General features: G+C 39.9%; 1 long non-coding RNA gene across 1 annotated transcript; it reads right to left on the reverse strand.

Moving 5' to 3' along the window:
• Positions 1-14,043: 14,043 nt before the first annotated feature.
• On the reverse strand, positions 14,044-15,035 carry LOC117512746. The gene is made up of 3 exons (XR_004561371.1): positions 14,336-15,035; positions 14,168-14,233; positions 14,044-14,066 (listed from the first exon to the last, which is right to left on the reverse strand). It is a non-coding gene; the product is annotated as an uncharacterized LOC117512746 (long non-coding RNA).
• Between the last annotated feature and the right edge of the window lie 393 nt (positions 15,036-15,428).

Consider the following 15,428-nt stretch of genomic DNA (forward strand, 5'->3'; position numbering starts at 1 on the left):
AACTGCAGTAAAGATAGCGGAGAGATCAACGTGGATACATCACTGTAAGATATAGCGTGTGTTGGCGGCCTCCACAGTGTAAGGGGAAGTCTGGCTACAAAGGGAGTCTATTAATTAGCAATAGATTGTCTCAATGCCAGTGAAGCAGGGAGATCCTTGCACTATTAGGTGAGGTGGCTAACAACACTGTATCCTAGCAATCATGACTGAACTACAGCAGACCCGGGAGGCGGCGTGCTCAGCGCCGCCGCTGCCGGACTGTGGTAGGGCAGCCGGTTGCGTTGTGATCTTAGTGTGTTTCGTGCTCCCGGATTCCTGCCTGGTGGTTGACCCAAGAATTGCAGCTCACTGTGGACCGAGCCATAGAACAACGCAAGCAACGTCAGAAGAGGTTTTATTCATAATGTGAACGAGACCAGATGACACCCTCATATATACCATACTAATATGGTGGTACAGCTATGTTTCATTTATTGGCTATGGAATTACGTTCTAATTGTTATGTTTGTTCGCAAATACCTATATCCTCACACACCCAGCTCTGACGGCTAAACCGTACCCTGCTAGGTGACAGAATGTCTTATCATACGGATGGCATAATCAAACTGTATTTCGGGGCAGTTCTTAACACCACTTGCCTCGTGCAACCACTATATGATAGGGATTTCAACAGAGGACGACAAGCGGGCCCAAGTGCTGCTCCATTGACTAGACTGAAGGGAAACGCCAAAAATATCTCACGTTAAATTGTCATCACAACGGCCATTCCCAATTGCTTTTACGGGACAGGGATAAAACTGTAGGTAAAATTAAGAAACGTCTGTGTACCCAAACGTATGTTTATCAATAATTAAGCCTAGCCAAAACATAATATGTGGATGGTACTTATACTTCATCACAATTGGACGGGGATTTAATTATACAGGCTCCTGTCCATGGGAACGATGAATCATGTGCTTATGTTGTAAGTTTTTGCTACCACCTGTAAATGGTACTCCGTGTATGATGACATCTATTGGCTTTGTGGTTCCAGACTGTACATGAGTCTCCCACCAAATTGGGGTGGTGTGTGTGCACCTACCCAGTGACTGACCATACATATGTGGTAGGACCTCCACAGAGAAGAATGGCAGCACCAGACGGAGGAGATTGATATACCCAGATGTGTTACCCACATGATCACATGTGGGGCTCCGGATGTACTAAAGGACCAAAAATTGTGGTCCTGTAGGAGATAAAATAGCACATTCATTGTTCCCCTGGATAGGAGTGGGAAAAAATTCATTAATGATTGAAACTCTGAATTATCGATTGGGTCTGTTCACGAATGTAACTAAAAAAATAGTAGCAGCTCAAAACACTGAAATAGATGCTTTACGTACCATGGTGATGCAAAATCGCATGGTTTTAGACTTGCTTACTGGTTCACAGGGAGGAGTTTGTGTTCTGCTGAACACAACATGCTGTACTTTCATCCCAGACTCCATTCATTCAGTGGATATGCAGGACGCATTGGAAGAGCTGAATAAATTTCGTGATGCAATGCATAAAGACACCCTAGCCGTGAACCGGTGGAATCCCTGGTCCTGGTTGACTTCAGGACCATGTTGGCAGTTACTATTGAAAATGGTGACACCAGTTATTATAGTCCCTAATTCTGATTGGACTTTGCATGTGTTGTGTGATCCCTTATATCAAAACAATGGTTGGCAAAATGGTGTCAAATACATTTGTACAGTGTAATCTGGCCTTCCAACAAACTATGCCAAAATATCAAGCATTGAAACAGTCAGACCTTAGTGGAGAAAACTATAATGACTGTACTGAGAATTATGATGATATTGAAAAGCTCACAACTCCAGTTCAAGCTTGAACTGTTGACGTGATGAGTTAACACACTCTTAGCCTATGAAGCTTTAGCTGAAAAAGTAATAAGACAAGTGGTGTAGTCGAATAATACAGAAAAACGGTTCATTTATACCAGTCAGCCGAAGTGATGTATGGTGGTGGTGTGGTGATAACAGAATCTTTGACAGACTGCCACGAAATGTGTCAGGTTATTGTGCATTAATATCATTATTGTTACCCATGACCCCTGAAGACGTTACGACATATGCAGCCTCTCTTATTCCTGAGGATTGGCAGAAAGGCATAGCCAGACATAGAGTAAAAAGAGATTGGAAAGGAGTAGGAAATCCAACATATATTGACGCAATAGGAGTCCCCAGAGGAGTGCCTGACGAGTATAAACTGGTTGATCAAATAGCAGCTGGATTCGAATCTTCCATCTGTTGGTGGTGTTCAATTAATAAAAACGTGGACAGAATAGATTAAGTTAATAAACTAACTAACTAAGCTGGGTGATGCCTACTGTATGTTTAACAGGTGATAAACAGGTGGGAAATGTTAAGGATTTTATATATATATATATATGTTATCACTGTTAAACATTTGTACCTTCGTCTTCTTTCTTATGAAAACGGTGTTGTGCTGTTTGCACCTAACCCCGAGAATGTATGTGTTATTCAACCTTGTTTTAGCACTCTGGGGTCAATCTGAGCTGGGAATGAAGGGCTGGATGTACTTATTATTATAATATAACTTTGTTTTCGCAGCCTCTAACGACTGGGAGTAAGAGAACGTTTTGACTGTTGTGATGTGGTGCTTAGTGTGAAGGAGTGTGAAGGACAGGACACTTCAGGCAGATGCAGAACAGCTGATAACTGCAACAGACGAACGAGATGTGCTGACCTGTGTAAAAGAAAGTGTTCTTCCTTACAGCTGCACTTATTGACGTATGCGTTTATGTTACGGGAAGAAACTTGTCTTGCGTCATCACCCCCACCCTTAGGACAAGATTTTGTTTATGTGATGAGGGCGTCTCTTAATAAAAGAGCGGAAAAGCAGGCCAGACTTTAGTGTAGCCTTGGTGTACAGCCTGGCCGCACTCCGCGCGTGATTAATTTGACTTTCTGTCTCACTGGTGTTTCTTGACTCTGTTTGTCTTATCAAAGGTTTTAAGAATGTTTGGAGGAGAAAATACCCAACAGTTCTGTTAGACCTCAGTGCTGCTTTTGATACTGTTGACCATAAAATTTTATTACAGAGATTAGAGCATGCCATAGGTATTAAAGGCACTAGACATAAAGACATGGATGACCTCTAATTTCCTGCTTTTAAACTCAGATAAAACTGAAGTTATTGTACTTGGCCCCACAAATTTTAGAAACATGGTGTCTAACCAGATCCTTACTCTGGATAGCATTACCCTGACCTCTAGTAATACTGTGAGAAATCTTGGAGTCATTTTTGATCAGGATATGTCATTCAAAGCGCATATTAAACAAATATGTAGGACTGCTTTTTTGCATTTACGCAATATCTCTAAAATTAGAAAGGTCTTGTCTCAGAGTGATGCTGAAAAACTAATTCATGCATTTATTTCCTCTAGGCTGGACTATTGTAATTCATTATTATCAGGTTGTCCTAAAAGTTCCCTGAAAAGCCTTCAGTTAATTCAAAATGCTGCAGCTAGAGTACTAACGGGGACTAGAAGGAGAGAGCATATCTCACCCATATTGGCCTCTCTTCATTGGCTTCCTGTTAATTCTAGAATAGAATTTAAAATTCTTCTTCTTACTTATAAGGTTTTGAATAATCAAGTCCCATCTTATCTTAGGGACCTCATAGTACCATATCACCCCAATAGAGCGCTTCGCTCTCAGACTGCAGGCTTAGTTGTAGTTCCTAGGGTTTGTAAGAGTAGAATGGGAGGCAGAACCTTCAGCTTTCAGGCTCCTCTCCTGTGGAACCAGCTCCCAATTCAGACTAGGGAGACAGACACCCTCTCTACTTTTAAGATTAGGCTTAAAACTTTCCTTTTTGCTAAAGCTTATAGTTAGGGCTGGATCAGGTGACCCTGAACCATCCCTTAGTTATGCTGCTATAGACTTAGACTGCTGGGGGGTTCCCATGATGCACTGAGTGTTTCTTTCTCTTTTTGCTCTGTCTGCACCACTCTGCATTTAATCATTAGTGATTGATCTCTGCTCCCCTCCACAGCATGTCTTTTCCTGGTTCTCTCCCTCAGCCCCAACCAGTCCCAGCAGAAGACTGCCCCTCCCTGAGCCTGGTTCTGCTGGAGGTTTCGTCCTGTTAAAAGGGAGTTTTTCCTTCCCACTGTCGCCAAGTGCTTGCTCACAGGGGGTCGTTTTGACCGTTGGGGTTTTTACGTAATTATTGTATGGCCTTGCCTTACAATATAAAGCGCCTTGGGGCAACTGTTTGTTGTGATTTGGCGCTATATAAATAAAATTGATTGAATTGATTGATTGATTGATGATGAAGAGAGTTTCTGTGACGTTTTGTGGGGGATGTTTCTGTTACATTAGCTTGCATTAGCATTAGCAACCTCCTAAATCACTTTCTGGACAAAAAGTAATCCCATGAGGATCCTGATGGTCTGACTGGATTTGATAGAATAATGTAGCCAGGTTTCTTGTTGTTAGACACAAATGATTAAACTCATGTTTAATGGTGAATGTTGGGTGTGTGATAAGCTAACAGTTAGCACTTGCTCACCTCGTCTTCATGTCTGAATGTGTTTGATTTTGGATCTACTCCTGCACATAATTACCTTTAAATTATAAAGATGGTGGTAGTTTCAAATAAATTTCTTACAAGTTTATCATTTAGTGTAATCACAGTCAGTTTTTGAGGCCAAGAAGAGACTTGATGTGTCCTCCAGAAAAAGTACAAAATGATCCTATCTCTAATGTCATAATAGTCCTAAATATGTAACTCCTTCATAAAGTTTGCTTGCTGCTCTCTATTAAATCAATACTAGTGTGATGGCCGCGGGGATCAACAGACTGGAGATTGGGTAGTGTTTATAAAATAGGTTGCTGACATTTTTGTGGTAAGAGTGGCAATAAATTAATCAAAGCTTGTATAATGAGTTGGAATGACGTGTGTTTCCAGAATGTTTTTAGAACCTTAGACCTCAACAATTTTTGGAAGTAGAACTCAACCATTTTATCTGCTGTTAATTACATAATTTTTTTAATGATAATTTACTTTCTTAATGTATTTATAAATTGTTTTGGTTCTTGCTGTCACATACACACGATTATTATTATCAGGCATGCACATAACTGGTACTCATGGTGCTTGTACGTGCTAAAAATACAACCCCAATTCCAATGAAGTTGGGACATTGTGCAAAATGTAAATAAAAACAGAATACAATGATTTGCAAATCCTCTTCAACCTATATTCAACTGAATACACCACAAAGACAAGATATTTAATGTTCAAACTGATAAAGTTTATTGCTTTTGTACAAATATTTGCTTATTTTGAAATATTTTCAAAAAAGCTGGGACAGTGGTATGTTTACCACTGTGTTACTTCACCTTTCCTTCTAACAACACTCAATAACTGTTTGGGAACTGAGGACACTAAGTGTTGAAGCTTTATAGGTGGAATTCTTTCCCATTCTGGCTTGATGTACGACTTCAGTTGTTCAACAGTCTGGAGTCTCAGTTGATGTATTTTGCACTTCATAATGCGCCACACATTTTCAATGGGCGACAGGTCTGGACTGCAGGCAGGCCAGTCTCGTACCTGCACTCTTTTACTACGAAGCCACGCTGTTGTAACATGTGCAGAATGTGGCTTGGCATTGTCTTGCTGAAATAAGCAGGGACATCCCTGAAAATACGTTGCTTGGATGGCAGCATGTCTTGCTCCAAAACCTGGATGTACCTTTCACCATTGATGGTGCCATCACAGATGTGTAAGTTGCCCATGCCATGGGCACTAACACACCCCCATACCATCACAGATGTTGGCTTTTGAACTTTGCACAGGTAACAATCTGGATGGTCTATTTCCTCTTTTGTCCGGAGGACACGACGTCCATGATTTCCAAAAACAATTTGAAACGTGGACTCAGCACACTTTTCCACTTTGCGTCTGTCCATTTCAAATGAGCTCAGGCCCAGAGAAGTCGGTAGCGTTTCTGGATGTTGTTGATGTATGGTGTTTCACTTTGCCTGGCAGAGTTTTAACTTGTAGATGTAGCGACGAACTGTGTTAACTGACAATGGCTTTCTAAAGTGTTCCTGAGCCCACGTAGTAAGATCCTTTCCACAATGATTTTGGATTTTAATGCAGTGCTGTCTGAGGGATCGAAGGTCACGGGCATTCATTGTTGCTTTTCTGCCTTGCTGCTTACGTGTAGAAAGTTCTCCAGATTCTCTGAATCTTCTGATTATATTATGGACTGTAGATGATGGAATCCCTTAATTCTTTGCAACTGAACTACAGAGAAACATTGTTCTTAATCTGTTGGACCATTTTTTCACACAGTTGTTCACAAAGTGGTGATCCTTGCCCCATCTTTGCTTGTGAATGGCTGAGCCTTGTGGGGATGCTCCTTTTATTCCAATCATGACACTCACCTGTTTCCAATTAGGTGTGCTTTGAGCATTCATCAACTTCTGTTGCGCAGTCCCAACTTTTTTGAATTGTTTTGCAGGCATGCATACATTTCAAAATGAGCAAATATTTGCACAAAAACAATAAAGTTTATCAGTTTGAACATTAAATATCTTATCTTTGTGGTGTATTCAATTGAATATAGGTTGTAGAGGATTTGCAAAGCAGAAAACACAAGGGAAGCACTTCATAGGAGGAAAGCAATGACAGATTGTAGCAAATGTGTTTACCTCTGTGTGGTGTCTGCTGTGCATCAGTGAGTTTTAGCACACACGAGCATGATGAGTACCAGTTATGCGCACCCCTGATTATTATTATTTATAATACTATTTTTATTATTATTTTTGTTTTAGTTCTACTTCTATTTATTCGTTTGATTTTTAAATGGACCACAATGGAAATAAGTGTTTTCATTTTCTTGTGTTATCCATGTATTTTTAACATATTTACAATTATATTACATACTTACATTGAACTTAAAATCACTCACTACACTCACACCTTTAATATAAAGATGACTTACTGCCCCCGGCGAGAATGCCGTGTGTGTCCAGAACATAGCCAGCAATATCCATTCTTCTGTTTGTGCAGTGTTCAACTTGAACCAAAATACATAAACATACCATACGGCAAATGTCAGCTGTCCACAGTTTCTCTGTGATTGACATTCCTCACACAGTTGCTGTAAGCAGGTGCTTTTCATTTGACAAACAAAGATAGTGGCAGAAGACATTAAAAACACTACATATTTCAGTCATGGTACCAACATGAAACTGAAGTCACTCATGGTAAGAGCAACATAAGATTTAACTAAAATGGCTAAACAAATTGTGCTACAAAACACAATCAATAACGCTAACAACACTTAAACTAACACAAATCACAATAACATTTAAAACCTCAAAACCCTGAACTCCCATGGTGCATTGCAGCACAATGTGCATGTTTATTAGCTAGCCAAGATTGCTAATTTCTCCACAAATATTAGTCCTGTCAACTTTTTGTTTTTGCAGGGTTCATCCTTAACCATACCAAATGGCAAATGTCAGTTCTCCCTGGTTTGTGTGTGATCAAAGTGGCAGGCACACACACACACACACACGCCACCTGGCTATTGCGTCTAAACCCACTTTCCCATTCAACTGAATGGGAAAGTGTGTTCAAACGAACTTGTTCTGTGTACAATATACACTGTGACAGGAAGCTCATGCCATATTTTCGATTCCAATTTTGTGTCTGAAAACTGTCATTTTTGTGTTGTTTACTTTAGTGTGGCCATTTTTTGGCACTTATTAACAAAATAGGTAATAAGCTTAATGAATGCTGAAATATGTGTATTTATTTTGGAAATGATTTGACTTTTTCTGTCTTTAATAAACCTATTGGTATCCATAGATCCTGGCTTGCAAGGTGGTGAGCTTCAGGGACACGTCCACACGTCAACAGGACAGGCTCCTCCAAGAGGTGGCGCTCCTGAAGATGTTCAACCACCAACATTTACAATGTTATGAACAGTTCTTAGACAAGAATAAGAAAGAGGTCTACATTGTGATGGGAGTACTGCGAGGGTGCAGGGCTGTGAAAATGAAAATTGTAAAATCAGAGGAAAATTCGCAGGGGGTCTGGGGAGCACAGCTCCCCATGGAGCTGGGGTCTAGGCCCTTGTGGGGCCCCAGAAACCAAATTAAATTTTCATCTACTGATACATTTCAACATCTCCTGGAAGAACATATCTCAAAATTAGTGCATATTTAAATGATCCTAGATTCATCCTTTCATTTGAACCATCAATGATCATGTTGAAATAACAGAATACAACATGGAAGTAGGACCTGGAATGATTTTCCTTTAAAGTGTAAACCAAATTATGCATTAACTCAGAACAATTCAACTACATGAAATTCATGAAGACTGAAAAGACTGTTAAACCATGTCAAAAACCACAGCTAAAGATTGTAGAATATTTTAAAAATCAGGGTAAAATATCAATAACATACCTTATTGTAAAAAGCCACACATTCTTGTGTAAATTCCTGTAAATCCACTCAAAGCCACAGTGTCTTTTTTTCCCATGAAAAAAAAGCCTATATTAATAAAACTCATTACATTGATGTGTAAATTCATGTAACCTAAATTCATTCAAAGCCACAATGTCTTTTTCAATGAAAGAAAGTCTAGATTAATGAAAGAAAAAAAGGCACATAATCTTTTCTGAAATTCTGTTTGAACAGCACAATGTTTATTTTCCAGAGAGAGAAAAAAATTCTTACCAGTTCGCTTTCCCCGTTCATCTTTCAGGTGTGTTCATGAAGTCCAGCAACAATTACACGGATCTTGTCCTTATCACACTTTTTTCAAACTGTCTTTCCTCACCATCTTCGCTCTGTCTGATGTCGCTCCGTGATACAGACATGCTGCAAAATTCTTAAAAACTTGAAAGTTCTAAGTGTGCGATGTACCACATGCTACTTTTAGCTAAGCTTCGCACAGGAGCCACACAGCGGTCACCGCAGCAACCAACCAGTCCGGCTTACGACAATGTCGTAACAGCCAGGCTTTGAGTGGCATTTTCCTCCGCGAATCTCCGCGGATCCGTGGAAACTGATTTGTATCTGTAACACACAGATCAGTGTCCGCGGACTTATAAAACTTGCATGATGTCGTAAAAAAAGACCGCTTTGTGATAAGCATTTTAAAAACTCAGTAACGATCACGATTAAAGAGTACAACACTAAACCCCCCCACCCCCACCCCGCCCATGATGAAATCCGCGGAATCCCGTGGATCCGCAGTTTTTTCACAGCCCTGGAGGGTGGGGATCTGTCTCGCCTCATCAAATATTCCATTAAGAAAGGGTAAATATGTCATCCTTGATTTGTCTTGGGATCTTTCATCACACGTACCATCATTTCAGGATATGCCATTTTGTCATGTCTGCAGTATTAACTGTCTCTTTGTCCTAACAGGAAGACAATAACAGAAGAATTCATTCTTCAGGTTTTGGTGAAACTTGCTTTGGCGCTGAAGCACTGCCACAGATGCCCTGATGGGAGTGTTGTGCTGCACCAGGACCTGAAGCCAGCAAATGTTTTCCTCCACAAGAACCGCACCATCAAGCTCAGTGATTTTGGGCTGGCGGAGATCCTTCCCATGAAGAACGATTGTGCACAGTCAAAAGCTGGGACTCCCCTGTACATGTCTCCAGTAAGTAATTTTTCTTTTCTTTTCTTTTTGAACTACCTTCTTATGAGGGTAAATATCAGAGGTTTACAAGTGTGAGTCAATGCAGAGCACAAAGGGATCTCTCTCAGTCACAGTGGTCATTTCTACACCAGGAATCACCAACCCTGTTCCTGGAGATGACCTGCCCTGCCTTGTTTTCCAACTCTTCCTGCTCCAGCCACTGCTGATGAACTAAGTCAGGTTTGCTCGGACAAACAGGAGCTTGGAAACATCAGACATGATGAAGCAGCTGGTTGCAGCAGGTATACATTGAAAACATGCAGGTCAGGTGATCTCCAGCTGTAGTGTTGGTGACCCCTGATCTATACCTTTAAACATGACTGTGGGTGGAGACATTTGAGGTTCTTTCATATTCAGGTTAACACTCGTGCTGAGGAAGGTCCATTTGTGTTCTGTGTCCAGGTCAAGAAGTCAGGCTGACTGCTCCTAAAGTGTGGAATTTCTGTCAGAAAAGACAAAATTCAAACAGTGATATTTACAACACAAAGTGTTTTCTTGTACCGTAATTTCCTGACTATAAGTCATTACTTTTTTCACACACTTTGAACACTGCGGCTTAAAACAATGATGCGGCTAATTATGGATTTTACAGGCTTTCCTCATAAGTGGAAATGCCTCAATTGATGCTGTCCATTAATTGGCTGAAAGCTGCGGTCCTCATGCGGTGTAAATTCACACACAATAAATATAGTCTTACCTCTTTATTGCAGTGTATTCATCAACATGTCCTGAAGAAAACAATGTCTGAAAATACTTTCATTCCTTGTCATGGCTAAAGAAAAGTCCCGGTGTTCTGTCGAGATGAGGTGCGCAGATCAAGATGAGGTGCGCCGTCGAGATGAGGTGCCTCGCGTAACTGCACATGCGTGCACTGAAAAAAATTACTTGACGAAGTTCGCTTATTTTGATGGGCAAGTAAATGTATAAATTGTTCATCCGAACGTAGTAAAGTATAAAATCTATTCACTATAAAATGATATTTTTAACATGGTGTTAGCTTATTTCGACAGGCAAAATATACATATACATACATTTATGCCCCTAACGTAAAACAGAAAATGTTTTACTTGCTAGGCTATTAATACACTGAATACAATTAATAAAAAAAAAAAAGTTGACTCCTCTTAACTCCAGGTAGTTTATTTTTACAGGCAAATTACTTTACAAATGTAAGAACTCCTGACGTAGTAGGTCTATATATTATAGGTAAAGTGTCCAGAATAAAAAGGCTACATTTATCAATGATTGATCACTGATATAGTTAATGTAGGCTGTGCTATGTATTTACTGAGTATGGTGTATTGTCACATACGAGGTCTATTAGAAAAAGTATCCGACCTTATTATTTTTTCAAAACTATATGGATTTGAATCACGTGGCGATTTACATCAGACAAGCTTGAACCCTCGTGGGCATGCGAGAGTTTTTTCACGCCTGTCGGTTGCATCATTCGCCTGTGGGCAGGCTTTGAGTGAGGAGGTGGTCCACCCCTCCCCTCTATTTTTTCATTGTTAGGAATGGCTCAGAGGGACTGCCTCTTGTTTGATCAAAATTTTTTTCAGAAACTGTAAGGCACATCCGAGTGGACACCATTCGAGAAATTCAGCGGTTTTGGTGGAAAATTTTAAGGGGCTGATGAGAGATTATGGAGTGATTACTGTCACTTTAAGGACAACCCACAGAGCCGGAGGGCGCGCTGCGCTCCGAGCCGCCGTCGTCAGCCTGTTTCGAGCTGAAAACTTCCAAATTTAAGCCTCTGTTGACCCAGGACGTCGTGAGAGAACAGAGAAGTTTGATCAAGCAAAGCGGCAGTCTCTGAGCCATTCCTAAACACTGAAAAATAGATGGGAGGGGTGGAACCACTCCTCACTCAAAGTCTGGCCCATAGGCGAAATGACGCAACCAGACAGGCGTGAAAAAACTCACGCATGCGCACGAGGGTTCAAGCTGTCTGATGTAATCGCACGTGATTCAAATCATATAGTTTTTGAAAAAAATAAAAAGGTCGGTTTCTTTTCTAATAGACCACGTACACATAAATACAGAATTGATTTGTGTCTCTTCATTTAAAGTACTAGATAGGAGTTTATATTCTATATTGAACTTGGTATATACTAGGAATGGGACAATATACAATATTGTTTATCACAATAAAAATCGTGGCTATTTTTTATTATTGTGATAATTGCAACAGAAAGGCAAATTCTTTGCCTCGAAGCGTCATTTAAAGCTGTAGTACATATGCCAGGCCTGTAGGTGGCAATGTAACGCTCCCACAAAAATCCAGAGAAGACCGTAGAGCATGTCCTAACTAATGTAAGCCTCTAATCAATGTAGCAGGCGATGCTACAAGTTTACAAAGCCATATGCTGAGTAAAATAAAGCCTTTTAAGAGAAAGGGTCTGTGCTGATCATCTGAAACGGATTTGTGCATTTAAAGTGAGCAGTGTGTTTCTAAATATATTTTTTAAAAATGTGGTTTGCTCCACTGGCTGTTCTCCACCTCCGCAGATGAAGCGCACTAAAATGAATCACGATTAACTACTCAAAAAAAAACAATGCTTTTTTCAGATTGATAAGAGTTTTATCAACAGGCTGTAGAGTTAATTTATCAGTGCAGCTGTTGTGGAAATGTTGCACTCCACAGCCGTTATTTCAAAGGCTTTGTTATTCGCCAAGTATCCACAGAAAACAAGGAATTTGACTTCGGTTTGAGCTGCTCTGTACGGCATGTACAAATATACACTAAACACTTAATAAATCACAGCAATAAAAAGTGCAAATGAAATGTGCAATAAGAAGGAAAAAGAATGTCCTGTCCGCATACTTAAGATTTCACAGTGACTGGGCTTATGGTTTGGCAAAGCTCCATAACTTAATAATGTGAAAAAAATAAGTAATTACCTGGGAAAACAGAGAGGGAACATCCTGAACTTAAAAATCTGCATGATGGCACAGCAACATTGTGCCATTGCTTAGGGAGAGCCCTGCCACTACTGATATTGTTTAAAAATACAAAAGTACTTTTTATTCGATTACTCGATAATCGATAGAATACTCAAGTCCAAAAATATTCGATAGCTGCAGCCCTAATTATCATTAATCACAATTGCTATGGCCAAGACAATTGTGACTGAAAAAAATCCATTCCACGTCTAGTATAGAGATAGATAAATTACAGTGTACACTTTTCAAAACTGTATCTTGTTAAAACAATTAAGACATTTTGTACAAGGTCAAATTTATTTATACAGCACATTTACAACAACTCAAGATAGTGCTTTACAGAAAATAAACAATGAATAACACAGAACAGAATATACTAATAAGCTCCAAAAATAACAATAAATTCAACGGAAACAAATCAAAAACAAACTAAAACTATTCAATTTATTTAATTTATATAGCGCTAAATCACAACAAAGCTGCCTCAAAGCGCTTCACACAAGTAAGGTCTAAGCTTACCAACCCCTAGAGCAAGAACACAGGCGACAGTGGTAAGGAAGAACTCCCTCTGATGATATTGAGGAAGAAACCTCAAGCAGACCAGACTCAAAGGGATGACCCACTGCTTCGGCCATTCTAACAAAAAGATTTACAATACAGAACAGAACAGAATCAACAAGAGTCCATGCAGGTGTCCAGTACACCGTCAGGGGTAGGGTCATTGAGCAACTCGTTGAATCTGTTCCTACAGCAGACTCCATCCCGCAATAACAAAGCTGGGGGCCTAAGATGGCGTGACACTGGAGGCAAGCGCAGAGCTGGGGGTCTTTGATGGAATGTGGACCTGGTTTAGTTTTAATTTTGTTCTGGTACACCTCCTCTCTCCAGCAGAGGACAAGCCACTTTTAAACATGCCTCCGCTATGGCTTGCTGGTGGGTTTGAATATTCACCAAATCTATTTTGCTGAGGTAGGCTTCGGCAAACTGCAAAAACAAAAGGCATTCCGCATATTTAGATAATAGTACAGCTTAGTACAAAAATGGTCAAAAGAAACCTACTGAAGATGTTTACCATTAACACTAAAATTCCACAGCTGTGTCCATCTTCCTGCTTCCTGTGCCTCAGTGTTGTGGCAGCCCACATCTCTGTATCGCCACTGCCAGTCCTTCTCAAAAAATTCCTAATGGTTGTTAAAACAGCAACAAAAGGATGAGGTAAATTCTTTTGATTTAAAAACCAGGCAGCTGAAGGTCAACCAAAGAAACTGAGATTATTAAAAAAATTACCTTCAATTCTGCAGAATCTTGGACTCATAAATGTCCTCATTTGAGAGGGGATCAACAAGCACCAGCTGCTTCTCTGAACGGTTGACAATCTAAAATGTATTTATATTAATACAACAAAGAACAAGGTCTGATGTATCAGCAGTCAACTGAAATGTTTATGTATGAAGCTCTGTGATGTGAGGCTACATACCAATAAAATCCAGTGGGCGCCGGCATTCAGAGGGCAGATCCACATTTCCTCTTGTGGCAAATTCATCTGAGGTATATATTTGATAATTAATTATCTACTTTATTAATGATGTGCATAGTTATCCAATGTTATCCAGAGTATTACTGGATCAAAAAGTATCAAAATGACCTTTCCGAGTGCCTCAAATCTGCCATTTACAAGCAGAGTGGATCCTACCACAGCATTTAGATGATGAAGAGGGTTCTGTTAAAATAAGATTATATTACAAAAATGTTAGACCTAAAGGAGTATAAAGTAACACAGAGGAAGAAAACAAAAAGCAATGTGGCAACAGCTAGAAACATCGACTTGCCTGCTGTTTCTTAGCAAGAATATGCATATAGGCATCTATAACCTGTAACACACACACACAAAGATTTAGCATAGCGATGACAGAATAATGTTAGTGTTTTCAGAACTGAATGAACAGCGTCTTACATCATCAGCCAGCCACTGTGACCCCTGCAATGTCCGAAAGGATGTGTCATAAAAGCGGTAAGGGCCAACAACTGCGTCGACATTTCCCTTGTCATCTGAAGCCAAAATCTTTTTGACTGCAGTAAAAAAATAAATCAATCAACAACAGATTTGGGTGATATACCATTATGTGCCATTACTGTTGATAAACACGTACAGTACATGGACACCAGAATGTAATGTGCATTAAACAGGAGCCTGTTTCAGAAAGGAGGTTCACACAACTATAACCAAGTTTTCTTCAAGGACATCTCTGAGTTTAGACAGCGTGTGTGCACTGTGACTGAAAGAAGTACTCAGTGGGGCCCTGGTATTATGAAGCAAAAATGCTAAATGAGATTTTCATCCAGTAAGTGTGTAATCCATTATGTGGATCTGATTTTTATCTCATTGTAAAATAAAACTAGTTTTACTCATTTTGGGTGACACAAACACACATAGAGCAAACCTGCTTCTTGAATTGGGCCAGCAGTAAAATCAAATACCAAGATGACAGAAGAAAATTGGGTCATTGTACTGAACTTGTACAGGAAAAGTATAATAAGGAACAAAAGAATAAGCTAGCAAACAGTCTGAACAGGCCAAACCCTCAACATGAACTCGGGTAGGCGAACAAATGACCAACCGGCCGGAACCTTATTACTATAGTACAACCTCGATCTTCTATGCTGTCCTCTTTCTGGCTTGTATCTTGTGAGTGCTGGAGATTCATTATTACAGAAACAATTATACCATGTTTGTGTAA

The sequence above is a fragment of the Thalassophryne amazonica genome, chromosome 1, assembly GCF_902500255.1.
Source record: "Thalassophryne amazonica chromosome 1, fThaAma1.1, whole genome shotgun sequence".
In the NCBI taxonomy this organism is placed as follows: Eukaryota; Metazoa; Chordata; class Actinopteri; order Batrachoidiformes; family Batrachoididae; genus Thalassophryne; species Thalassophryne amazonica.